The following is a 22713-nucleotide window of genomic DNA, read 5'->3' on the forward strand; positions in this document are numbered from 1 at the left end:
AGTGTAGAAGTACCTTAAGATAGACAAGAGTAAACCAACATTTAGATTGCCCATACAGAAATGGAAATGAGGATAATGTTTGAAAGTGTGAGGTATTCACGCGCACAGAATAACTTCTGTAATTGGACATACAAACAACCCAATCAAGAATCACCATAGAAAAATACTTCAGCATTTTGTAGCAAACTCCTGTGAAAACTGAAGCAAGGTTAAGAGTTATGGGGTATTCCCCCCACCACCACCACACACACACACACATACACACAGAGGTCAGGGCAGCTGTTCTGAAGTTCCCTTCCTCAGCAGCTGTGCTGCCTGCATGTGAGAGAAGGAATGAAGGATATTTAGGTAGAGCTGATGGCAAAACAGTTGTAGTTGATAATGCTCGTAAATTCTCAGTAATACTTAAATCCAAGGTTTAATTTTAGCAGGACAACAGAACAAGAGGTAAGCAACTGAACTCTCAAGGATACAGCACAAATAAGTACGGTTTAAAATAGGTTCATGTACTTACACAGCAAGACAGTTATAAACAGGTACCAAATGAATTTATTCTCTGTCAGATTTAAATCCCATATCCCTAATCATTGTTTTTAGGAAAATGGTTTCAAAGTTTTTATGCTACTTCAATGCAATATCTTTCCTCTCTTGTCCTTACTATGATCTTTCTTTATAGTATTTGAAATCAGAATCTCAGTAATATTTATAGAAGTTAAGTTTTACTACATTTCATATATCCCCCAGCTTTAAGTCCTACCAGCACAAGTGTCTGGATTTATGGAACAAAGATCTGAATTCCAAGCTTTCACCAGGTGTGCAAGGCAGCTGCTGTTTGGTTTCTGCATGTGCTAGGCACAGAAGGAACAGGAGTTTGCCATCTATCCAGAGTGGCATCACTGGAAGAAAGAGAGCTGTCACGGAGGACATAGTTTAACTTTTACTATTCCAAAGTTGTTATTGGGCATTTAGTGCACTATGTGAGTGCAACCAGACACTCACTGCGCTCTTGAGTGAACAAAGGAAAATGATAAAAAGACAAAAAAAAAACCCCATCATATCAAGTGTGGGTGAAAAATGTTCACAAAGCAATCACTCTATATCTGACCTATTAGTCCACACCTTCAAAGGAAACCTGCACAACACTTTCAAAAGACAAGCTTGGAAGTTTAAATTCATAATTTTGCTAGACAATAAAAATAATGGGCTGAATAGAGACATGGGATTTATGGTTTATTACAACAACCTATACTCCACTAACAACCCCCACCCTCCAGCTGCTTCCACCCTATCACCAATGATTGGAGAGGTGTTAAACATTCATGGTGAAATGGCCTGTTAGCATAAGTAGTAAATACATTTCAAGGGAACAATCTGGTCTGCCTTGTATTTAGCTATGACGCTCTGAGCATGTTTCCCAGACCTGATGAAAAGCTCTGTGTAAGGCTTTGTCTACACTGGACTTTCGTAGGCAAAACTTTTGTCGTTCAGGGGTGTGAAAAAAAACACACACACATGAACTACAGCTTATTAAAAACCTATTGCTTTTGCCAGTGAGAGCTCCATAAAACCTGGATCCCTATGATAGGCATCAACCTGTGTCATCTTCCTGACTGCTGTTGATCCCCTTCTTCTCAGGCATGCTCATTTTCAAATGTTAGTACTTCTTTCTTTGTGGGGTTAATAGACCCCACCAATATTAGACAAACAGCTTTTTGTTTATTGGTATCTTCTATAGCATTTTCATAAAAATACTGCTTATGTCTGAGAATGTGGCAAAAAACCTTTTTTATTAAATTAGAAACTGTCCATATTGCCAGATGCCACCATTTTATCTTTACACTTTAAAAAAAAAATCCTATCCTTATCACCTGTATTCTCTGTTATATTTTGTGGCATACACATAGAGAAGTTAGATTAAAAATATGACATACACTGGCTAGAGACTTACAAATAATTCTACTTTATTTCTTAAAATTCAGAACACACAAGAACCCAAAAAACAGAGAAAGACAAAGTCAGCTGCTCCCTCAGGTAGAGAGACAAAACTCACCCAATCTTGTCCTAGGTCAGTTCTCTTCAGACTGACTCTGGAATTCACATGCTTCCTTACAGAGCTCCTAGCCTACAAGCCGGACCAGGAAACCACTCCCCTCTTAAGTGATAGCTTGCAGTTCCAACAGTCCTCAATATGCCACATTCTTGTCTGATTCTACCATACTGGCCATTCATGTTCCCAGAGTGTTCTGATTACGAACCCTGGCTTTTAGAGAAAGCCAGCCCTAAAACTGGGTCTGGTAATAATGTTGACCAAATGTTGTCCCAAAAAGAAGGTTCTATACCTTTTCACGGTAACAGATGGCACACCCATGGAAAAAACAGCTGATAAATTCAAAAAGCTGTGGGTTTATCATTGCTAGCTGTATAACCATCCAGTAAGTAGGGACTCACGTGAAACCATCCACCCCGACAGCATGCTGAATATCTGTAGTTCCTTCAGGGGTTGTATCAGCCACTGGATAGCCAGGGTAGAATATTTCTTTTTCTGCCTGTGATAGTTGTCTAGTGAAACTAGTTGATAGTGTGAGAAGCCCTATGGTCATGGAGTTTAAAAACGTAAACCTGTGCAGCGCCCCGAAAACTGGAGCCAATGTGATATATTATAAAGGCTCTATACACGTTTACCAATTCAGCACCTCTGTGCTACTCTTCAACACCACAGCTTCTGTCATCTCCATGATTTCTTTTCTGTAGAGGATTCAGACTTGTCTCATAATTTGTACATCCTGCTGGCAATAATGTACCAGTTCATTTTGTAGGTCAAATGTAATTTTGATTAGCTTGATACCACTCCAGAAACTCTGCTTTCTCCTCAGGTATCATATAGTCAACCTCATAGTGCTCCATCCCAGGTCTAGACCCAACATTGTTTTATTTTTTTAAGTGTTAAAACATGGAAATTAGCTGTTGGCCCCTTCAAAACCCATGGTCTGCAACATCTTTCATAGGCAGGAAGTTTCAAAAATCAATAAGACAAAATGTCCAAGGCCTTTGGCTTCACAATCATTAGTTTATCTTCCTGAGTTATCAATCCTGTATCACTTTTTCACTAGCACCTGCCTGGTGATAAATCTTTCTTTTGAGTTGTGAGCTATGAAGGCATATTCCTGAAACTGCTTTGCCCCCAAAGTATTGACAAAATCCAAACCCTTTCTACACCCTTACATTTCTGAGAGATCTTCCTGGTGTCTAGACTCTTTGCAAACATGTAATTAGGTATGTGCACACCAGTCTTCTGAATACATTCAGAACAATTAAAAATATACTTTTCTAATATAAATTTCTAAAAAAAAAAAAGTCAATTCTAAACTAAATGTTCTGGCAAGTTGAAAGTTTTGATTTAGTCCTAATTAAAATATAACATGGGAGGTGGTTTAAGAAGAACCATAATTGAACCACTAAGTTATAATAATCAACACATAACTATGTTCTACATCCTCTGGGGAGGGATTGTACCATAATAGAACTGACTCTAAACTTTACGAAGGCAGATATTTGAAAAATATGGAATCCAGATAGAAACTAAAGAGAAAAGTTAAGATGTTAAAAATGTTCAGTCTAGTATGGAGGTTACTTAAGCACCCCATAACTGGAGTACCAAAAGGTAGGTATGTATGTATATCCCTTAGCAAAATAGGAAGTGGGAATAAAAAGTAGTATGACTAAGGGCAAGTACCTCACATTCAAGTGAAAAGGATATCCTTCAAAAAGTGATAATCCAGAGCAAGTGAAGCCAATACAAAGAAAAACAACAGCAGGTAAAATGGAAGAATTAAATTGGAAAGGCTAGAAGAAATATGAAAACCAAATAGCCAAAGACACAAAAACAAGACGACGATCACTGGCAAAATTTTCAAAATTGAAATTTGAAAGCTCACTAATTTTTTCCCGGGCAAACTCTAGGGGGCCACTGATGCACTATCATGTTTCAAATACAAATAGGAAGCGTTAAATTGTTTCAAAATCAGGGATTGTGCATGCAAGAATGTGTGATTGTAGCAAATACAAGCACCAAAAGAAAAGGCATAAATAAACCTATACAGTAGTTGCTGCTCTGTATGGGTGAGCACACTAATTCCATTTTCAGACACCTAAGGAAATAGGAGCTGAGGCAGAACAAATGTCCCCGAATCAGAAAGACTATGGAACAGAATCTCTCTATCTGTTCAGAAATCTGGGTGCAGCTTCTGGCCCCAATAGCCTTATCCATGGAACAGCTAACAGGCATCAATAGCAGGAAAGAAGAGTTCCCCTTTAGGGTATATCTCCACTTCCAGCTCGAGAAGATATATCCCTGGCTAGCTCTGATCAAGTTAGCTCACTAAAACTAAAATGTGTAGTCATAGGAGCAAGAGTGGCAGGAGAAGGTAGCCACCCTGAGTACGTACCTGTTTGAAACACTACATATATCCTTGGGATGGCTAGCCCCACCCACTGCTCATGCCTCCACATCTACACTCTATTTTTAGCTGCTAGCTCAATCAGACCTAGCATGGGTATGTCTCCTCAAGCTGGAATTTACACCTCGAGCTTGAAGTATGGCCATGTTCTTACATAAGTCACATATACGGGTCACACTGGGAAGCAAAAAAAAAAAAGGACCGGCAGCTATCCACATTGTGCTGGTGACAGGGGGCAAACCTGGTGGGTGCTGAAAGAGAGCATCCCTTGAGAGAAACATATGTCAAATTGCTTCAGACAGGCCAACTAGTCAATAATTCCCTGAAGTCACATACAGTATCCAGAGCGGAGGCTCCAGCCCAGCGGCAAGCAGGCGCCCCTTTCCCAGGGGGCAGGGGGGGGGGGGGGGGCCAGCTGGCGTCATGGCCCTGCATGCCGGCGGGGAGGAGCCGGACCCCGACGACCGACACCCCGCGCGCAGCGCGCGCTGGCTGCGCTCTGGCTGGCTCGGCCTCGCGACCTGGCGGCATGGCTGGGGGCAGCTCCCAGCGAGCCGCCGCCCCCCCAGCCCGCCGCCCCGCAGCCGCGAGGCGCAGCCCGCAGCCGGACCACCCCCGTCGCCAGTCATGCCCGGCGCAGGTCCGCGCGCTGCTGCCGGGGGCGGCCCCGGCATGACTGCTTGGGGCGGCCAAATTTGTAGAGCCGCCCCTGACAGTATCTCACCAGGCTATGACACCTCATTAGATCGAACAGTGGCCGATGTGGTTATGCTGCCAGGAGACTCTGGACAAATACTCAGGATACAGGGAGGGAGGGGGGAGAAGCAAAAAAAACCAAACAAAAAAAAACCAACAACCTGCCACTACATAACATGTACCACCACACCATCTTGATAAAATAAAGTAGAAAAATATGAAAAATCCCAACCAAATAATATGCAAAAGAGCCATAAACTGGGTGACTGGGGTGTGGGATTGTCATCTGCAATTCCTTGGGGAGAGGGAGAGACAAGAAAAGAATTATACAACTTGCAAATAAAGAATCAAATAAAAATATTTATCAGCGAGTAAAGACAGAGAAAAATAAATACACAGTTACAGGCCAGTCACAGAACTCTACTCCCTGATGTGAAGGAATAGCAGTTCACCATGTATGTATAGATCAGTAGTTCTCAAACTTTTGTACTGGTGACCCCTTTCACATAGCAAGCCTCTGAGTGTGACACCCCCTCTCCCCACCCCCGTCACTTATAAATTAAAAATACTTTTTATATATTTAACACCATTATAAATGCTGGATGCAAAGTGGGGTTTGGGGTGGAGGCTGGCAACACACAACCCCCCATGTAATAACCTCACGACCCTGTGAGGAGTCCCGACCTCCAGTCTGAGAACCCCCGGTATAGATCCAGTGTGTAGCCTGGCAACTGTCTCCTGAGCACCCCCTTGTGACTAGAGGTCACTCTGCAGTGCCCTGTTAATAACTTGTGCCACGAGTACTCCTGTTCTTTTTGTCCCTCAGAGGGCTCCCTACACAAACTCCACACGGGCTTTGCTTGACCCTCCACCCCTCTCCCCCCTTCTCAGGGGCCTGAGTTTATTCACATAAATTAAGTTCCAAAATAAAACTAACATCTCAAAACACAGCCCATCAATTTTACCCTCTTGTTGGCTGATTCCTTCCTGTAGCATCTGTTGGGAAATCCCACATCCCAGTTCTTTCTGCTGGAGCCTGCTCACTTCTAGCAGTCCCCAATTCACTCTATTCCCAGTCTTTTTGCCTGGGCCTTTCCTGCTTTGGCAACCCCTCCCAGGGCCCTACCTGGGTGGAGTCTCAGCTTTCCAGCTCTGGCTTCCAAACCCTCTGGTATTAAAGTTTTCCCTGCAGGAGCTGTTCTCACTATCTGTAGTTTATCAAGTCTCCCCCTTACTGCAGCCACTTGCTTCCCTTCACAGGCAATTTCCTGACTCAGATGGGGCTTATCCTCCAATCAGGCTGGCTTAGAACCAAGACTGGCCAACTGAACTTCGAAAGGGGCCTCCAGACAGGGTCAGAGGCCAGTCTCAGAGGTACTAGTGACCCAAGGCAACTACAGAATGCCGGCCAAAATACAAAGGAGATAAACAGCTGCACACAGCACCCACAGGACACTTGCTAGGTGGTTTGTTCCAAGCCATGTGCAATCAATCCCCTTTTGCAACTAGCTTCATACCTGTATGAAGTGCAAACAGGAAAGGAATGGGGCAGCAGTTCAGTTTCTAAGTGTAGGATTGCTTCACAGTGCTGCTGGTAGATGCTTGGCTCCTTCTGGTGTGCTGAAGAGTAAAGCTATTGGGCGGCACCTCCAGGGAGACAAAGGATTAATCACCTTACAGCAGTGGCTACACCACTTGAACTCAAAAATAATTCAAGCTCACACCAGAAAACAAATTAAAAACTTAAAAATGTAAGGATTTGCTTAAAGAGAAATATACTATCAGTATAAAATGATTGGAGATATTTAATTTATTTTTAATTACTAAAGACTATATTGGCAAACATACCAGGTCACATGACCACATAATCTTCCCAATGTTCCTAACCAAAAGCCTCTCCCTCCTCAGTTCTGTCTGTCCCCCACGTCACAGGTATCCAGGTGGTGCATGTGCAGATGCACTGCCGGCCTGTAAGGAGATGCTGTTAGAAACACGCTTCATTATACTGGGAATTGGAAGTGTAGGTCTTGAGTATCTGGGTAGATCAAAGTCCTGTCTCAGATGCAATGTGCTTTAATGGTGCAAAATTAAATCCTAACTACCTAACTATAACACAGCGTACTCACTCAGGTTTCTTTTCTGGCAGAGCAGTCAGGCAAGTAGATCCCTCCTGGGAATCGCTGGAGAAGGACTAACCGCCTGGTCCCTTCTAGAACAGTACTGATGGGTTGTAAGCAGGTTGGGTGTCTGGATCTGAAATCCTAGATCCAGGGTGGTCTGGCGAGAAGGCTGTAGGAGATGGTAGGACAGAACCATGCAGAACCATGACATTGCACTCTAGATGCCAGCAAAGATGGATCAGGCTTCCCTCTAGCCCTTTTTTGCTGAACCACCCCAACTTTTCATCACTTGTAGTCTTGGTTTTACAAGGAAGGTGTGCATGCCAGCTGGGCTGTGGAGTGCTGCAGCAAACTGTTTGGATATCTTTGGGCCATTTGTTGATCTCTTTATTTTCCAAGTCTACACTTTGTACTCAGGCATTTCATTGTCCTATTGACATCAGTGAGTGTTCTTGCATCCTCTGATGCTACTGTTCTACCATGATCCACAATTTCTCTATCACCATATGTTTCTTTGCAGAAGCCAGAAGGGGCACATTTGGGTGCAGCTCCATTAGGAGTGAATAAATCTGGAACTGCAAAACCACTTATGGAAATATCTCCCTGCTACCATACACATGGGCCTGGGCACAGTATGAGCAGTCATTTCCCATTTTGTATGCGTGCAACTGATTGTTCCCTTCTAAGTGGAGTACTTTGCATTTGTCCTTATTGAATTTCATCCTATTTTCTTCAGACCATTTTTCCAGTTTCTCCAGATCATCTTGAATTTTAATACTATCCTCCAAAGCACTTGCAACCCCCTCCCAGCTTGGTATCATCCGCAAACTTTATAAGTGTACTCTCTATGAAAATATTACAGAACTGGACCCAGAACTGATCCCTGCGGGACCTGACTCGTTATGCCCTTCCAGCACGACTGTGTACCCCTGATAACTACTCTCTGGGAACGATTTTCCAACTGGTTTTGCACCCACCTTATAGTAGCTCCATCTAGGTTGTATTTCCCTAGTTTGTTTATGAGAAGGTCATGCGAGACAGTATCAAAAGTCAAGATATACCACATCTACCGCTTCTCCCCTATCCACAAGGCTTGTTACCCTGTCAGAGAAAGCTATCAGGTTGGTTTGACATGATTTGTTCTTGACAAATCCATGCTGACTCTTACTTATCACCTTATTATCTTCTAGGTGTTTGCAATTTGATTGCTTAATTATTTGCTCCATTATCTTTCCGAGTACAGAAGTTAAGCTGACTGGTCTGTAATTCCATGGGTTGTCTTTATTTCCCTTTTTATAGATGGACACTATATTTGCCCTTTTCCAGTCTTCTGGAATGTCTCCCATCTTCCATGACTTTTCAAAGATAATTGCTAATGGCTCAGATATCTCCTCAGTCAGCTCCTTGAGTATTCTAGGATGCATTTCATCAAGCCCTGGTGATTTAAAGACATCTAACTTATCTAAGTAATTTTTGATTTGTTCTTTTCCTATTTTAGACTCTGATCCTACCTCATTTTTACTGGCATTCACTATGTTAGACATCCAATCGCCACCAACCTTCCTGGTGAAAACCAAAACAAAGAAGTCATTAAGCACCTTTGCCATTTCCACGTTTTCTGTCATTGTCTCCCCCCCTCATTGAGTAACGGACCTACTCTGTCCTCGGTCTTCCTCTTGCTTCTAATGTATTTGTAGAATGTTTTCTTGTTACCTTTTATGTCCCTAGTTAGTTTGATCTCATTTTGTGCCTTGGCTTTTCTAATTTTGTCCCTACATGTGTGTGTTATTTGTTCATATTCATCCTTTGTAATTTGTAATTTTGAGTTTCCGCTTTTTGTAGGACTCTTTTTTGAGTTTTAGATCATTGACAGTATCCTGGTTAAGCCAGGTGGTCTCTTGCCATACTTCTTATCTTTCCTACGCAGTGGGATAGTTTGCTCTTGTGCCCTTAATAATGTCTCTTTGAAGAACTGCCAACTGTCTTCTATTGTTTTTCCCCTTAGACTTGCTTCCCATGGGATTTTACCTACCAACTCCCTGAGTTTGCTAAAGTCTGACTTCTTGAAATCCATTGTCTTTATTGTGCTGTTCTCCCTCCTATTATTCCTTAGAATCATGAACTCTACCATTTCATGATCATTTTCACCCAAGTTGCCTTCCACTTTCAAATTCTCAACCAGTTCCTCCCTATTTGTCAAAATCAAATCTAGAACAGCCTCCCACCTTTCTCCACCTTCTGAAATAAAAAATTGTCTCCAATACATTCCAAGAAGTTGTTGGATAATCTGTGTCCTGCTGTGTTATTTTCCCAACAAATTTCTGAGTAGTTGAAGTCTCCCAACACCACCAAGTCCTGTGCTTTGGATGGCTTTGTTAGTTGTTTAAAAAAAGCCTCATCCACCTCTTCTTCCTGGTTTAGTGGTCTGTAGTAGACCCCTACCATGACATCACCCTTGTTTTTTACCCCTTTAATCCTTACCCAGAGACTTTCAACAAATCTGTCTCTTATTTCTATCTCGACCTCAGTCCAAGTGTATACATTTTTAATACATAAGGCAACACCTCTTCCTTTTTTCCCTGCCTGTCCTTCCTGAGCAAGCTGTACCCTTCTATACCAATATTCCAGTCATGCGTATTATCCCACCAAGTCTCCATGATGCCAACTATGTCATAGCTGTATTTATTTACTAGCATTTCAAGTTCTTCCTGCTTATTCCCCGTACTTCTCACATTAGTATACAGACATCTAAGATACTGATTTGATTTTCCCCCTCCCGCCCCCCGAATGTTCTGTCTTGTCTCTTCCTTATTTCTGCCCATGCTCCCCCCCTAGATTCTGACCTTTCTCCCAGGTCTCCATGTTTTTTTACTTACCTGTGGGCTTCGGTCACCTGCCTCTGTTGAACCTAGTTTAAAGCCCTCCTCACTAGGTTAGCCAGTTGGTAGCCAAATATGCTCTTCCCCTTTCTCGATAGGTGGACCCCATCTCTGTTTAGCAATCCTTCTACTAGGATTGGCTGCCTGCTCCACTCCCCTGCCTCCTGAGGCAGAATAACCAATCAGAGTTGCTGCAGGCAGACTTCTTTCCACTTTTTGCTCCTCCTCCCCCCTGTCAGCAACCCAAAGCCATTCTCACAGGAGGGGAAGAGTAGGACAGAGCTAAAGATCCCAACTGTCCAGGGTGGCTCTACTCCTGAGAGCAACAGGGACTCCAAAGAAAACCAGGGGTGTTCATTGACCCCAGAGTCCGTCCTCCCACCCCCAGCCTGAAGTATTTGATCTTGTGTACGCTGCCAGTGCAAAATGAGGTAATGCTAAATAGTCTTGTTTTGAGAGGACTACTTAGCGTGATCTCAGTTCACACTGGCAACATACACATGTTCAAATACTTCTGGCTTGGGGGGGTGGCCTTTGGGGTATTAGCTGGCTATGAATTACAGTTAAGTGGCCAATTAAGATCCCTGGCATTCTCCAGAGTCTGAAGTATTTGATTGTAAGCTCTTTGGGGGCAGGAATTTGATTTTGTTCTGTGCTGGTGCAACAGCTAGCATAATGGGGTACTGATACATGGCTGGGGCTCATAGGTATTATGATAATACAAATAAATAATAATTAACATAAGGTTTTACTTTCAAACTGAAATAATTGAAAATCTCTATCTATTCTGCAGTTTCAGAGATATGTGATCACTTTGTTTTCCTACACATGCTCTCCTTTTTACCAGAAATCATATACACATGTAAGTTTGCTGAATTGTAAGGTTTTTTGTTAGGCTGACCTTCCACATAATAACATTATTTATCATTAACTGTTATTTCATTTTACCCTTTCAGTTTGCTCAAACACTGTCACCGAAAAATAAGTCATAAATTGTTTGTTTATTCAACACTTTGAAATTACAAAATGCTAAATAACAACGTGACTTCCCATGATGTTGAATTATTATATCTCCATTTACTGCCTAGTTACTTTCATGATCAACTTTCTGATTAGAGTAAAATCTTGGAGGAGCATATCATTTTACATCACTTCATATGGTGAAAATAGATGTACAAACAATATGATTTTTACTATATCATTGAGATTATGGAAGGTACATTCTGCATACAAACAGAAATCCTATACCCCCTGGATTCACCACGTCTTGTCCAGATCCTTTTATAAAAAGAAAAAGAAAGAAAAGCAGTGGATTCATTTCTCCAGTGGGGAATTCTGAGATCTTTTATAGTACCTTGCCTATATATGCTCTGAGTCAAAGTTTCTTATTTTCCCACTGACACCCAACAGCTCCAATGCTGGGATATAGCATTACACCAGACTGCTTTGATTTTTATTTTTTATTTTTTTAGTCTAACAAGAATGCACTGTCCAGACTCAAAGTTACAGCAGGAATCTAGGCTGTTCCTTTAGATTCTGAGTACATATACTGAGCAGAGACAAACTCCTGCTCCTCATGTATAGCTTAAAGTTGACAGGTGATACAGATTGCAACACCTGTAGTTAAGGTTGCCTCACACTTCCTATTATTCCCCCAAACATTAACTCTGGTAGTGGTTTTGGGCCACTCCTTGAGGACCGTGTGCATGCAGTTCAGGAATCTGAAATTGCTATAAACTTCTGTTTGCTTCTAAAAATCTGTTTGCTCCTAATACCGTATGTTATTCCTCTTATACAGGTTATGTCTACACTGCAAATCGTGGGATGTGATTGCGTCTCATGTAGACATACCTGAGGTAGCTGTATTGTAGCTAGCTTGGGTACTTGAGCAGTGAAGATATGACAGTTCAGGCTAGCAACCATGTAATTCCCCAGGATGCTGAGTAGGCTTGTACAGTGTGCACTGAAGCCAGTGCTGTCACAGGTCAATTGCTCCAGTACCCAAGCTAGCTAGAGAAAAGCTATCTCATGTATGTCTATAGGAGCTGCAGTCACTCCCCATGATTGCAGTGTAGACATACTCCCAGACATTGACAGTTTGTATTTAACAATTAAACTATTCTTAAAACACTATTACAACAACCTGAGCATAGTATTGACCGAAGCTGGTTGCTCCCTCAGTGCAGTACCCCACCTTGTAAGACGGAGGTTAACCCTTAGTTTCTGCAGCCATACCCCACATTCTTACATACCAATAGCAGCTGCTCCATACAGATTGTGGAGGATCCATTGAAAGTAGGGAGGTTGGAGGGATTAGTGAATGGAGTGACTGGTGACCAGAGGATACAATGATGGACCTACTGGAGCAAATAATGCATTGGAAACTAAGAGTTGCTTCAGGAGGCTAAAGGAAAAAGAAAATTGATTGGAGGCAGAGATTTGATTGAAAGCGTGTGGAGAGGCTGGTGGAGGTTAGTAGAATATAAAGTCTAAATCTCGCAATTCTTTCTGCATAACAACATTTCCTATCTATCCACACAGCTAAAACTCTCATCTAGGCTCTCATCATTGTCAGACCTGGAAAGACACTGGAGCAGATTATTAAACAATTTGTAAGCATCTGACCTATGAGGAACAGGCTTCCAAGAGTGATGTGGAAGCTATTAAAAACAAGTTGGACAAACACTTGTCAGGCATGGGCAGCGTGTGAACCACCAGCTGGGGGAGCTAGCCCCTATCCCCGCCCTTTCTGCACACCCCTGCCCCAGCCCAGATCCCCACTCTCACCCCCCGCCCACCACAGCTGCCAGCCCCTGCCCCAGGCTAGTGCCCCAAGCCTCCCCCCACCCCCGGAGTGGACAGAGCAGCCACAGCCCTTGAGAGATGGGAGGGCAGGTGACGCAGCTGCAGCCCTCCCAACTCTGGAGCACCGGGAGGGCAAGCAGCACGTTGCAGCCCCGGAGCGTGGGGTGGGCGGGTGGCATGGCCTGAGCTGGGGCCATGCCACAAGGAGACTGGAGCTGCCATGCCTAGCAGAAGCAGGAGGAGCGGCCCTGGGGCAGAGCATGGGCTGGGCCACACCTGGCTGTTTGGGGAGGCTCAGCCTACCCCAACCTATGTTACTCACCACTCATGCTGTCAGAGATGGTTCACTTGGTCCTGCCATAGCACAGGGAGCTGGATTTGATGACTTTTCAAGGTCCCTTCCAGGCCTACATTTCTATGATTCTATTTCTCAACTACTGCAACATTCTTCTCTCTGGCTTTGACACAGGCAACCTTGTCCTGCTCATACTCATTCAGGATGTCACTGCAAAGATCATTTCCTAGCTTGTTGCTTTGACTATGTCACCCCCTCTTTGAATCCCTCCAGAATTGGGGATAATTTCCAAGAAGCTTGAGGAAGACTCCACCAATCTGCATGACCAGGTTACTGAGCTACAGATCACAGAACTTAAAAGATAACTAACTGGAACAGACGGAGGACGAACTAAAAGGAGTCATGACTAAGGTTGAAGAGGAGGTAGCCCAGAACAACATGGTCCAGGAAGAAACCTGACTCAAGAATCTGACCTGGAAGATCAGCTCACTGAACTTCAGGGAGACCTAGAGGCTGAACAAGCAGCCAGAAACAAAGCAGAAACTCAGAAGCAGGATCTAAGGGAGGAAACTGAAGGCATAGGAAACAGAGCTTATAGACAGCCAAGAACAGGGGTCAGCAACCTTCAGCACACAGCCTATCAGAGTAATCTGCTGGTGGGCCACGAGACATTTTGTTTATATTGACCATCTGCATGCACAGCCCCCTGCAGCTCCCAGTGGCCGCAGTTTGACATTCCCAGCCAATGGGAGCTGCGAGAAGTGGCGGCCAGCACGTCCCTACAGCCCACGCCACTTCCCACACCTCCCATTGGCAGGGAACGGCGAACCGCAGCCATCGGGAGCTGCAGGGGTCTGTGCCTGCGGACAGTCAACACAAACAAAATGTCTCGCAGCCCGCCAGCAGATTACCCTGATGAACTGCATGCCAAAGGTTGCCGACCCCTGGCCTAGACTCTACTGCTGCACAGCAGAAACTCAGGGCAAAGTGGGAACAGGAAGTGACTCTTCTGAGGAAGACCCTAGATGATGAGGCAAAGATCCATGAGGCACAAATCCAGGAGCTGGGGTGAAGGCATATACAAGTTGTGAAAGATCTGATCGAACAGCTGGAGCAAACCAAGTAAGTTACGGCAAAATTTGAAAACACAAAGCAGTCTCTGGATAATAAGCAGGCTGTACTGTCCACTGAAGTGAAGATACTTCAGCAGTGCAAAGAGGACTGAATACAGCAGAAGAAGGTAGAAGTCCAGCTCCAAGAGCTGCAGGTAAAATTTATTGAGTATGAGAGTGTGCAGACCAGAACTGACTGTGAAAAATAGGCTGCAAGGATCACACTGCAATTCAGGCTATACTATGTCTGGCCTTCTCATCTAGTCAGCGGGTGAGTCAATTAAATTAGTGAAAGATGTCTCTGCAATGGAGTCACAGCTTCAGAATACTGCAGAATACTGGAGTTGCTGCAGAAGGAGATTTGCCAGAAGCTGAGCCACAGCAGCCAAATGAAGCAGATGGAAGATAAGAAGAACATCTTCCAAGAGCAGCTGGAGGAGGAAGAGGAGTCAAAGAGGAGCCTTGGGAAACAGATCTCTATCCTGCACCAATAGCTAGCAGACATGTAGTTGGATGATGGCCTGAGCTGCATGAACTCAGTGGAGGAAGCCAAGAAGAAGTTGCAGAAGGCCCTAAGTCAGGTGCTGGTAGAGGAGAAGAACATCTCTGCCAAGTATGGAAGGAAAGTGTAGAGGCTGAGGAAGAAGCACACAAGAGAGAAATCAAGGCTTCTCTTTAACCTGGGAAGAAGCAATAGAGCAAAAGGCAGAGCACAGTAAACAATTCCTCGCCAAGATGGAGGACCTCATGAGTTCCAAGGACAACACTGGCAAGTGTGTTCACAAGCTGGAGAAATCTCAGCATGCCAACAACTACCTCCCCAAGCAACTTGGGGGAAATGGGATAGCCCACCAAAGGACAGGGTATTGAGAGGCATAAATACAGAGGTTGCAACTACAATAGAAGCTGTGGTGATGGTGGTACACTCTATAGCTACTCAGCAAACCTCTCTTCTAATAAATTGGAAAGATTCAGAAGAAGAGATTACTGCAGCTGTGAGGACCAGAGCTGACATCCTGACAGAGGTGAATGTCCTACAGGCCCAGAAAGCAAAGACCTTGTAGGAACTAGAAGAAAAATGCTCCTCCAGAGTTCAGGTCCTGACTAACGCTATAAAACAGGAGCAGGAGTTGTCTCACCTAAGGACAGAAAAATTTGAGAGTGCACAAGTCCCCAGATTAGTGAAAAGGAAACACCCATTGAGGAGAAAACCAAGGTAGATGAGAAAAAATCAAGGGTGTATTCTCCAGCAGGTGACCTGGAAGCAGCAGCGCAGAGCCCTAACTGGGATTGGGCTAAAAAGCAGTCCATTGTAAAAGCAAAGATGACCTCACCAGGGCAGTAGAATAAAAGTAGTTCTTCTTTTACTAGGGCTTAAACTGAGCTGGAACTCTCCACAGCGGAGCTCCAGTAAATATTTTCAAACCCACGAGGCTGAAGCCACAGGCCCTGAATGGGACGGTGGGGAACGTGGGGAATTCCGGGAAATACTATATGAGAATTTAAGCCATGGCTCTCATCATCACCCACAAGGTAGCAGGGTTAAAGGATAAGAAATGGGATCTCATAAGTCTTTCACTGCAGACTGCAGGGAGGAAGATGTGGTCGGTAATAATCAGAATCCAGACAAGAAGTTGGGCTGAATGAAAGACAAGCTTAACTTTGAAAGATGTGCCTGAGAGTGTATCCTGTGAGGCTGCTCTCAAAGAGACTGAGAGGCAGCCTTATTCTGGTTTACCAAGAGGACAAACCTGGTGCTCTTACTTACCTCTGATACGGCCAGCAGGCTTACCTTACAAGATGTAGTTTGTCTTGAAATACAGCATATTGAAGACTGTGGAAGAGTTTGTTTGCCGCACAAGCTACATAAGCCATTGGGGAAATGAAAGTCCTTGTCTATACATCTTTTAGAACAAAAATATGGACAAGGGACTGATAGACTTCCCTGGGGCTGCTAGGCAGGAAGTGCCCCTCTGGTTGGAGGAAATGGTCCAAGGAAAGTGGCTAGGCCAGCAGCCCTGAGGAAATCAATTAAGAAGCTTGTCCTGCTGATGTACACATAAACAGGGACTAACAATAGACCACATCCTAAGACACGGACAACCACCTGGGGAGGTTTCATCACATGACATTATCTTTAATTAAAGATTTTTCTTTAATTAAAGATTTTTCTTTAATTACTGGAGACTCTAGGACAATCCTGGGAAAACTGGCATAAAGAATGGGGAGATGGGTGACTGCTGTAGAGTTGGGCAGGAAATGGTATTCCTGTCCCAGGAATATTTTTGAATTTTTCTTTTTTTTTTCTTTTTTTTCTTTTTTGTTCTCATTTCATTATCAGGAAAAATCTTAATCTCAAAAATATTTGCAAACCCAAAATAGTAGAAAAAATTGTTTCAGCTCAATTGAAATATTTCAGAGTTTTGTTTTTATTTTGACTTTGTTTAGTCTAATTAGCTTAAATTTAGAACCAAAAAGTCATTTTGAATCAGAAAAACAGTTTTTCATTTCAAATATGTCAGTGTTGCATTTCAGCAGTTTCAAAGCTTTTTAGTGTTGTTTTGTCTTTCAACATTTTTTTCTAGTTGGGAGATTTTTTTGTTTCAAACACCACAAAAACTGTCAAAAACATTCCCAAGGAGGTCTGGATGGGAGCCATGTTTGGACAGGCCAACAGACCCACAGTGAGAGTTGGTGGGAAATGAGAGCTCTGAGTCTATAGGCAGAGAGGTCTCTTTCTTCTGGGACAGTGTGGTGGCTAGAACTCTGCTACTGCAGTTAGAGCCACAACTTGCTTTTTGGAATTTGTAAGCATGTGTCTCCTTTTTGTAAGCAAGGACTGGCTTGTGCAAAGTGTAAATCTAGGTATGTTAAGCAAACCATTTCTTGGTTTTACTACATTTTCTCTGTTTCTAATATTTCTTGATGTTCTTAAGAAATCTGCTGTAGGGGTGTGTAAGGTTCACCTAGTCCATCCTCAAGAAGAAAAGGCCCCTGTGCAACCTTGAAAGAGGCAAAAAACATACTTTTGTTTTTAAACCAACTCTTAACTTGCTCGTGAACTAAGGTATTTTCTCTGGGTTCTGGAAAGTTGTTCTTTCATGCTTCAATATTATACAAAGTCTTGTGTACACCTTGCAGGCAGTTTGATGTAGGAGCAAGTGTAAGTCTCCCTGTGATGACAGGAGACCACCTGGAATTTGGTTCCACTAGTGGACTGGTGTTTTTCACAGAGTTCCCATGTATTTAAGTACATTCGTACTTAATAGTGGTACTTAAAAAAAAAAAAAAAAACACAGCCCCCTCACCACTATTTTGAAAAAGTACTTGCAGATAAGTATATTTTAAAAGGTACATCAAGCATTTTTTTAGTTGTTGTTTTTTTTAAATCTCTCCCAAATGTCCTGGATTCTGATTGGCCTTCAGAACCCACTGACTGGGTTGGGAGCTTCCAGCCCTGAGTTCCAGCTGACAGTTTTGTGTGTGAGACCCCCTCCATACTCAGCTTGGCAAACATTATAATTATCAGTCCTGCCTACACATGAGGAGCTATTAAAGAGCAATCAGGTAGGCTTAGGCACTGGGTGTCTGAAGGGGTTGGTAATAAATATTATGTCTAACAAGATTTAAGAATGTATTCCTCTCCAGGTCAATAGTTCTGACCTAACCCAGCTCAATGGTGACTAAAAGCCCTACTGACTGACAGGTGGCTTTGTCTGTATGAAATTAGTCAAGGTTCTAATTCCCAGGGAACAGCTGTCTATGCCACACAAATCGCAAACAGCTCTTACTAGCACCCTCTATTTATCAGTCACTACACACTCTAATGTCACTATTACCTTCCTATCTTCAGGAGGAGAGACCTGCTTGAAGTTCCCATCCACACAAGATGGAGGTTCTACTTGTAGGCAGAATAGGAAGAGTCTGCCACTAGCATGACAAATCCACCAGCTGAGAATGTATGTTCCCACATTGTCAAAATAGTCTGAGGATCTTCTTGGGCTCTTCTTCGCTGACACTAGGCTCCTAGATAGCAGATGTCAGTCACTACAAAAAGCACACTCTGCTACCTACAACTATTGAGGAAATTACACACTATCCTGTGCTTTGATGAGTGGGCCCAGGAAGGGTGGAAGAATTTTTGTTCCTTGAATCTGGACATTGTTACCCTGAAAAGGGCTGGGACTATCCTTTGCCTGGCTACAGGGCCTAATCACAAGAAGTGGATCACAGCAAGCATAAATGGCATTTGGGGGAGGCAAGTGAGAAGGCTATTTTTTTTCCTTCCTATTTAGGGAATACATTTAGTTTGAGCCTCTATTATGATGTTTTTAAATAGTCTTCATGTAGTTTGCAGGGATTTCACAATTGGGACTGTTCCTTTTAGTTTCCATTTAACAGCTTCCTCATTTTTGTGTAGTTCTCCATTTTGAAGTTAAATGCTACTGTGGTGGGTTTCTTTGGCTTTTTTCCCCTACAAAGATGTTATATTTAAATTGCATTATGGTTGCTATTACCAAGCAGTTCCACTAGATTCACCTCTTGGACCAGATCCTGTATTCCACTTAGGACTAAATCAAGAATTGCCTTTCCTCTTGTGGGTCCTAAGATAAGCTGCTACAAGAAACAGTCATTTATGGTGTCTAGAAATTTTATCTCTGCCTTGCTTCCTGAAGTGACATAAGTCCAGTCAATATAGCGATAGTTTATTATTATTGTGATTTCTGCCTTGTAGCCTCTCCAATCTCTCTGAGCATTTCACCATCATCAACTTGGTCAGTAGTATATTCTTACTGCTATACTCTTATTGTTCAGCATGGAATTTCTATCCATAGATAATTTATGGTAAAGTTTGATTCATTTAGGATTTTTACTTTATTCAACTCTATGCTTTCTTTTACATAGTGCCAATCCCCCCACTGGTGTGATCTATTCTGTCTTTCCTACACATTTTGTACTCTGGCATTATGGTGTCCAATTGATTAGCCTCATTTCATCAAGTTTCTGCAATGCCTATTATATCAATATTCTCATATAATGCAAGGCACTCTAGTTCATCCATCTTAGTATTTAGACTTCTAGCATTTGTACATTGTGTCAATATTCAGTTATTTGACTGTGTGCTATAATTTCTATGCAATTCATTAAACTATAGGGCCAGATTTTTCAATGATGTTTTGGGGGCTGCACAGTTTTAACTGAGGGAATAATTTTGTCCATACAGTCTGATTTTAAATTCATTCCATTTGAACTTAGTAATGTTCTAATGGGAAGCAGTATTCAAAAGATGCTTATGCAAAACACTATAATTATGGTATGTTGCAATATGCAACAGCTTGCAAATTCTAACCCACATACGCTAAAACAGTTTTTCAGGTTAGACTGGAATCATTTCTTCTGGGTCAGCCGTGCTAAGATTTGGACTGTTGTTGTTCTGTGGGATGCCATTTGTCATCACAAATGCACCATTTCTTATACTGGGTAAGTGGAAAAATGTGGGTCAGATTTAGAAAGGTAAAAAGAGTGAATTTCATTTTATGTGATCATATCCTGAAATATGCCACATCTCTTCAATATGGCTTTTTGAGTGTATACTCTGACCAGTATTCCACCTCTCTAGATACACAGCCACCACTCAAATTACCTTAAACAGGGAGAAACAAGTATTCCCTCTCCCAGCTCTGCTCCATCTTTGTAGTCCACTTTCACTTCAAGTGAGAAATGAAGGGTTTAAATTGAGATTTCCAAACCTCAATAGCCAAACAATAACTTGGTGACCATCCCTCCCCTCTGTTCCAGGACAAATTGGAAAAAGTGCAGACTGAGTGAGCAGGAGGGACATGGCTAACAAAACTAGCATGTGGTGATGGAGGAATGATTGTTGGCAACCAAAGAATTTGTTCTGAAGAAGGGGGACCCTGTTGAGTGAACTACTGACATTTTCAAGAGGCAGGGTATTTTATAATGCATAATGTACAATTTCCAAAGCTTGAATTAAACAAAGCTTTTATCTACAAAACCTGAAAAGTACATTGAGCACTGTAACAGACAATTTTTAGTATATATAAATTGATTTAATCATGTCTTGTTATTTCAGTAGGTTTCTATTCTCCTCACCTTATGTACACATGATATACAATACCACCAACATCAAAGGGAGGTGAGAGCTAAAGGAAGAGAGAATAGACCCTTAGTTCACCTTTGTCATATTAATAATGCTTAAAAAGTAATAGCCTAATCCAGTATCAAACTAGGCTATAAAACAAACACAATGCTCTCAGTATCTTATGGTATGTCTATAGTGGAGCTAGAGGTGTAATTTTGTTAGTGTCCCCAGGCCTAAGTGAACCAAAGTTGTGAGATCTAGGCCTGAGTGAACCAAATTTCTTCCATGCTGTGAACTTTAACCAGCCTAAAATGCTAATAAACAGCAAGCAAAATTTGTAACTGTCAGCTTTCTTAGCTTGCAGCTGCAGTACAGCTCGAAACAGCAAAAAGCAGCAGTAAGACGGGGGAGAAGGCAGAGGGAAGTCTGCATGTGTCTGTGCTGTGAAGGCCATAGATAAACATGCGAATGAGAACAGTTCTAACAAGCTACAATATAGTGTTTAGTGTAATTGTTGCAAGGGGGTGGGAGGAAGGGGGAAAAACAGGGAGAAACAAAGGCTTGTACAGACAGCTTGAAATATAAAAGGGGAACTTGCTTGTAATTAGTGTGCTTGATTTGAGACGTGTCTGTCTCCTGGCATCGCTTGGAGATCTCAAATAAACTTTGCCTGCTTCTCCACCCTGGTGTGTTAATTAGTGCGACGCACACCGGGCAACGAACCCGCTGTTGCCCCCTCGGGCCCTCTGGGCCGGCAACAATTTTGACGCCCAACGTAGGGCTCGAGGCAAAATTGTGCCTTGCCCGGACTCCACCGATGGCCGGTGGACGACGGTCACAGCCGATGCCCAGCGCGCACCGGTGCCTTTACCGGGGGCCTCGGCAGAGACGTGTCAGGCCGACCTTGGAGGACACAACAGTGCAACGCACTCAGATAGTGGAGAAGCTGTTGCGGCCGACGATGAGGACCGGTCCCGTGGATAAGGTAGGAACAGTCCAGTGGTGTGGACTTTTGCCTGTTAGGACCTGGGAATGCCCAGTGTCTCCGTATCCCTAGCGTACGGGGCAGGCAGGGCAGGGTGTATGCCCTTAGAATGCATTCTAGTTTGTATGGAGAGCTCTTGTAAAATCCCCCATCATATGCCCCAGAGCTGCACTGGGAGGAGAACTGTCCGTGGGGACGTCTGTCTCTGTTGGGCTCGTGCCATCTGAACTTATTGACTGTGCAGCAAGATAAAATGCATCGTGGTAATAGGAAATAATGGCCTGTGTGTGTGTGTGTGTGTGTGTGTGTGTGTGTGTGTACACCAGTGTGAGTGACTGTTACCGGAAGACGCCCAGAGTACCCTGTGAAGTGAAAGCTCGTGACCAGGACTACTCTAACGCAAGCCTGGTAACTAGTGGATCTTTAGGAGATCAGACCCACGGTGGGCTGACTCGGCCTGGCATCGTCCGGCGAGGAAGCTACCTGGGTCTAGGAGTGTGTGAACCCATCTTCCCTCCCCCCCCCTTCCTTTCCGTGTGGGCTACTGACAGTCTGATCATCTCACTGGATGCAATCAGAGTAAGCGGCGCCGTCTCCCAGAGACTAGCCGACGCTCTTTGCTGAAGGGAGGTGTAGGAGAGTCAGTCATCCTCGTTAGTCTCTCCTGTGTGAGTGTCCTGTAGGGAAAGATCCTTAGTTTATGAGCCGCTAGCGTGGACAGAGCACCCTCTCTGTGTGTGTAAATGGAAAATGGGTAAGGGACAGTCTAAACATTCCACCTCACCCCCTAAGGGTACCCCAGCATATTACATGTATGTACATTATGGTCCTAAAACCTGCAGGTATTTAGAGAATTGGAATCTTCACACGCGTGAAGATCCATCTAAACAATGCCCATTAGAAGTTACCTTCAATCTAGATAAGATCATACATCTCAGAGGAGCTTTTAATCACCAAAGAAGAGCCTCTGACACAGTGTGAGCAATTTGTCTAGGAAATTGAAATTCAGCTTGGCCCAGAGATAAAGAGAAAGTTGCTCTGCGTTCAAGGTCAAAAATCAACGCAGACTATGCTAAGTGCAAAGAAAAACTGCTTTCGGCCCCAGCTGGCTGTGGAAAAATATAGACAGAGGCAAACCAAAGGCAATACAAGTTACAGAACTGAGATTACATTTGCAAAGCTTAACTGTCCGGTGAGATCCAACAGTGTGCCTTTGCGACCCCAGAGCCGGTGTGGCTTGGTGACACTGGAGAAGCTA

The 22713-nt window shown here is 43.3% G+C and overlaps 1 protein-coding gene and 1 long non-coding RNA gene across 2 annotated transcripts in view; one reads left to right on the forward strand and one right to left on the reverse strand.

Annotated features, from left to right (window-relative positions):
- The window catches only part of LOC120398179 (highly reducing polyketide synthase cm3B-like), a 62068-nt gene extending 55716 nt beyond the window's left edge, over positions 1-6352 (reverse strand). The window contains exon 1 of the mRNA XM_039525316.1: positions 6280-6352. The gene's annotated coding sequence lies outside the window, so the exon portion shown is untranslated. The remainder of the gene's footprint in view (positions 1-6279) is intronic.
- Positions 405-20300, forward strand: LOC120396842. Its single transcript, XR_005593440.1, has 3 exons — positions 405-447; positions 19733-19845; positions 20164-20300. It is a non-coding gene; the product is annotated as an uncharacterized LOC120396842 (long non-coding RNA).
- The last annotated feature ends 2413 nt before the right edge of the window (positions 20301-22713 follow it).

The sequence above is a fragment of the Mauremys reevesii genome, linkage group 2 (assembly GCF_016161935.1).
Source record: "Mauremys reevesii isolate NIE-2019 linkage group 2, ASM1616193v1, whole genome shotgun sequence".
NCBI classification, from domain to species: domain Eukaryota; kingdom Metazoa; phylum Chordata; order Testudines; family Geoemydidae; genus Mauremys; species Mauremys reevesii.